At 35.2% G+C, this 5132-nt stretch overlaps 1 long non-coding RNA gene across 1 annotated transcript; it reads left to right on the top strand.

Moving 5' to 3' along the window:
• Positions 1-4114: 4114 nt before the first annotated feature.
• On the top strand, positions 4115-4536 carry LOC116716011 (uncharacterized). The gene is made up of 2 exons (XR_004338346.1): positions 4115-4281; positions 4365-4536. It is a non-coding gene; the product is annotated as an uncharacterized LOC116716011 (long non-coding RNA).
• The last annotated feature ends 596 nt before the right edge of the window (positions 4537-5132 follow it).

The raw sequence follows: 5132 nt of genomic DNA, 5'->3' as shown, positions 1-5132 counted from the left end.
CTTAAAGTTTAAACCTTAAAGTTTAAACCTTAAAGTTTAAACCTTAAAGTTTAAACCTTAAAGTTTAAACCTTAAAGTTTAAACCTTAAAGTTTAAACCTTAAAGTTTAAACCTTAAAGTTTAAACCTTAAAGTTTAAACCTTAAAGTTTAAACCTTAAAGTTTAAACCTTAAAGTTTAAACCTTAAAGTTTAAACCTTAAAGTTTAAACCTTAAAGTTTAAACCTTAAAGTTTAAACCTTAAAGTTTAAACCTTAAAGTTTAAACCTTAAAGTTTAAACCTTAAAGTTTAAACCTTAAAGTTTAAACCTTAAACCTTAAAGTTTAAACCTTAAAGTTTAAACCTTAAAGTTTTAAAACCTTAAAGTTTAAACCTTAAAGTTTAAACCTTAAAGTTTAAACCTTAAAGTTTAAACCTTAAAGTTTAAACCTTAAAGTTTAAACCTTAAAGTTTAAACCTTAAGTTTAAACCTTAAGTTTTTAACCTTAAAGTTTAAACCTTAAAGTTTAAACCTTAAAGTTTAAACCTTAAAGTTTAAACCTTAAAGTTTAAACCTTAAAGTTTAAACCTTAAAGTTTAAACTAAGTTTAAAAACCTTAAAGTTGAAACCTTAAAGTTTAACCTTAAAGTTTAAACCTTAAAGTTTAAACCTTAAAGTTTAAAACCTTAAAGTTTTAAACCTTAAAGTTTTAAACCTTAAAGTTTAAACCTTAAAGTTTAAACTTAAAGTTAAACCTTAAAGTTTAAACCTTAAAGTTTAAACCTTAAAGTTTAAACCTTAAAGTTTAAACCTTAAAGTTTAAACCTTAAAGTTTAAACCTTAAAGTTAAACCTTAAAGTTTAAACCTTAAAGTTTAAACCTTAAAGTTTTAAACCTTAAAGTTTAAACCTTAAAGTTTAAACCTTAAAGTTTAACCTTAAAGTTTAACCCTTAAAGTTTAAACCTTAGATGTTTAACCTTAAAGTTTAACCCTTTAAAGTTAACCTTAAAGTTTAAACCTTAAAGTTTAAACCTTAAAGTTTAAACCTAAAGTTTAAACCTTAAGTTTAAACCTAAAGTGTAAACCTTAAAGTTTAAAACCTTAAAGTTTAACTTAAAAGTTTAAACCTTAAAGTTTAAACCTTAACGTTTAAAACCTTAAAGTTTAAACCTTAAACGTTAAACCTAAAGTTTAAACCTTAAAGTTTAAACCTTAAAGTTTAACCTTAAAGTTTAAACCTTAAAGTTTAAACCTTTAAGTTTAAACCTCTTAAAGTTTAAATCCTTAAAGTTTAAACCTTAAAGTTTAACCTTAAAGTTTAAACCTTAAAGTTTACCTTAAAGTTTAAACCTTAAGTTTAACCTTTAAACCTAAAGTTGAAACCTTAAGTTTAAACCTTACAAGTTTAAACCGTTAAAGTTTAAACCTTAAGTTTAAACCTTAAAGTTTAAACCTTTAAAGTTTAAACCTTAAAGTTTAAACCTTAAAGTTTAAAACCTTTAAAGTTTTGAAACCTTAAGGGTAAACCTTAAAGTTTAAACCTAAAGTTTAAACCTTAAAGTTTTAAACCTTAAAGTTTACCTTAGTTTAAAACCTTTAAAGTTTAAACCTTAACAAGTTTAACCCTAAAGTTTAAAACCTTAAAAGTTTAAAACCTTTAACGTTTAAACCTTAAGTAAAAGTTTAAACCTAAAGTTTTTTAAACCTTAAAGTTTAAACCTTTAAGTTTAACATTAAGTTTATTAACCTTAAAGTTTAAACCTTAAGTAACCTAAGTTAGGTTTTGCACAGCAGTATCATTCCTTCAAAACTAGTAAAGTACATTTATTGTTTTCCAGCATTAAGGGTTTTTATTTTTAAATGTGCACACCACTTGTTAAAAACTACAAGATATTCACTTTAAGAAAAGTGTATGAAAACCTATACTCCAATTTTCTCACCACCATGAGCTCACATTTAGAACTGTAACTTAAGGTGGCCATGTCCAAATATATTGTGGAACCTAACCTTCCTATCACCTGGCATCCACCATGAGGTTCATTTTACTGCCACATGTAGTTGTTTAGACTAGAACACATACAGGGGACAGCCAAATGGGTGATTGACAGAACCCAAAGTTCCCATGGAGGGCATCTGATCCAAACAGTATTCTGCGTTTTAAAAAAAAAAAAAAAAGTGTAGTGGCACAGGGTTAGCATGCCACTACTGCATTAATTACCTAACCCTGCAAGAAGACACCTCACAAAGACGTCAAAACTGAATAAGTGACCATCTCACAACCCAGTATTGTCCATATATACAACTCCAAGATGGTTGGTAATTGACCTTATGAGTTGCTACCCACACCAAGTGGCAAAAAAATGGAAATTTGAGGGTACTAATTAAGGATCTCGCTATAGCCAATAGCTGGCTGTTGTACTGCAAAGACCAATGTGTGACACACAAAGAAGAGCATCATGCTTTTCTGCATGGAAGCTGCCAAAATGGTCTTGGTTTAGCTTGTGAGGCTATAGAAGATTGGACTGCATTCAAGACTCCCGAGTCACCTTTCCCACGTGCTATCCGTTAACACTGCAAGGTTAACATGCAGGCATGCTCTGCATTGATTGATTCTCTGCTGGTCTGTGTAGAGTACTGGGAGTCTGCTTGGTGGGGCACCGACTCACCTTTATCAAGCTAGCCAAAATGAACTGCGCACCAGCAGTTCTGCACCAGATTGGTATGGCTCCCCGTGTCATAACGCTAACCAGGAGGATGAGCATTAGCAGTCATACCAAGTCATCATCACCCAGCCATTGTCCCAAGGAAGAAGAAGAACCTGGACCAGCTTGCTGCCTTCCAGATCTCTAGACCACTTGCTGGGGTTCAAACCATCATCCCTGAAACGAAACCAAAGAGCCATTCTAGTGCCATCATACACCGCAAGACCTCTAGAATGCTCCGTTGTAACTCCATGACCACATTAATAGGTAAGGGTACTTACCCAAAGCAGCCAGCAGGAGGTTTTTCTTTTTCGTGTTGAAGCTCGCAGGCAGGCAACAGTTCAACAATAAACACCCTATTCTGACTCATGGTGCTGATTTTCTACAAGTTTCCAAATTCATTCTAAGTCATCTAGTTTGATAGAGGAGTTCATTTTGATGAAAACAGTATATGGTTTGTTAGGGGTTGCAGCAAAAACAGCTGAACTAGAAGCTAAAATATGAAAGCCCCACCATGCAATGCATTCTGGGTTTTTTAAAGTCCATTTCTGATGTTCAGAACCGTGATAATACACATTTCTGGCACCTAGCAGGAGCTCAACAATGAAATCAGAAGCTGAGCTGTGATTTCTGTCTTCAAAACAGAGTTTGAAAAGACAAATAAAAACAAAATAAAACTTGGTTAAAAATCAGACTTTTAAAACAAATTCAAGCCCCTTCAGAGAAGCATTAAGAATAAAACTCCATCATCCAACAGTTATCACTGAGATGACTTTTTAAAGCTGAGCTGAGTTCATTCCAATAACATGAGTTTATTGGAATGAACTCATGTTTATTCCAATAAACATGAAGGAACATGAGTTCATCTGTTCCTTTTTACTCCTTAAAAAGTAAAAGGAGAGAAAATCTGTTTAAACATTTACTTTTAAGGCCAATTCCTGGTGAGCCGAGCAGCATTGAGGCAAAGCTCCTTCATTCAACAGAAACTCAGACGAGTTTTTTAAAGCTCAGCTGATTTATTTAAAAAATTGAGCTAAAAAACAAATCAAAATGTGTTGAAACCTGGTTGAGGTAAGAGGCCACTGAAGTTAGGGTTAAGTCCCAGCTCGATAAGACGTTCCTAGCCAGACTTTGACTAGGTCGAAAAATGAACGGGAGTCTATGGCAGCTACATGAAAGGAATGGGCTAGGACCACCAAACATGGCGGGGACCTGCAGAGGGTTGGAGGGAGAATACGAATCAAGTTTGGTCAAATGAGCACTTCTTTTTGTACTTCACCAATTTTCCATTCTGTGCACCACCCAGGTCCGTTTAACAGTTTCAGGACCTGACCAGCACCCCTCAGCATCATTTGCTTGAGAATAATGAGATTTGGAACCTATTGGAACTTCTTCATCTTGCCTGAACTACCAGAGACTGTCAGGATCTGCGGCTTCAGCAGTTCCTCTGGTTTCCTTCTAGGTGGCGTTCGAGAGCTCGCTGCCGTATTCACACACCCTCTCCACAGGTGTGTTTCGGCACACCTGTGGATCATCAGCGGGAGCATATTAGGAGCGGGTTCCCGGCACTTCGTCGCCAAAGTGTTGTCGCCTTTGTGGTACATCTGGTCCTGAGATCTCTAGAAAGATATCCAGTCTGTTTCGCACGCTTACCTGTCCTGTACCTTTCTGTGATTCCTAGGCTCCCTGTTGTCTGGACACTCCATGCGAAGTACGGGATTTGCAGTTCCATCCGCTGAGCTCCCTGACGAGTTACGCCCACCTACCAGCTGTTCGATCACACCGGTCCGCTCCTGATCAGACGCTCCTGCATTACACACCAATTGTCTTTTGTAAATAAATCTTTAATCTGATCTCCTGAGAGAGTCTTTGCATGTGGGTTCGGAGAGTTCAAAACAACATGACAGAGACCAGATGAAGAACCAGGACAGGTCCAACTGATGACTTTAGGAGCAACTGTCGTGGCCATTTATGCTAAGGTTTTGTAGTTTATAATTTCTACCAATTTTGTTTTGTTCTTTGGGTAGTTGGAATATATTTAAGTTAATTTAGAATCAAAATTTGTAATTAATTTTTATATTTGGAATTGTTTAATTTACGTTGTTAATTGTTAGACCCTCCCACCAAAACACACCGGGTGCTGGGTGGATTGTTTGGTGGATGTCTGGTGTGGACGGGAGGTTTGGTAGAATGATTTTTTTTTTTTTGAACACTTGTTTACACCTTCAAACATTAAATTGAGATTATTTTTCATTTCAACTAAGTTACAAGACCTTTATTTCTACTTTTGCAATAAATGAATCGAGTCAAAGTGCGTACAGATCCCAAACCGCCTGTTACCACCCACAGCCTTTATTGGAGTTTTTATTTTTTGCTTTTTTGGAACGAAAGGCTGCGACAAGCAACTTTATTTCAGATGTATGGTGCATCAGAACCAACTTCTCCTGGT

The sequence above is a fragment of the Xiphophorus hellerii genome, chromosome 24 (genome assembly GCF_003331165.1).
Source record: "Xiphophorus hellerii strain 12219 chromosome 24, Xiphophorus_hellerii-4.1, whole genome shotgun sequence".
Classification (NCBI taxonomy): domain Eukaryota; kingdom Metazoa; phylum Chordata; class Actinopteri; order Cyprinodontiformes; family Poeciliidae; genus Xiphophorus; species Xiphophorus hellerii.
This window is presented reverse-complemented; position numbering and strand designations above follow the sequence as displayed.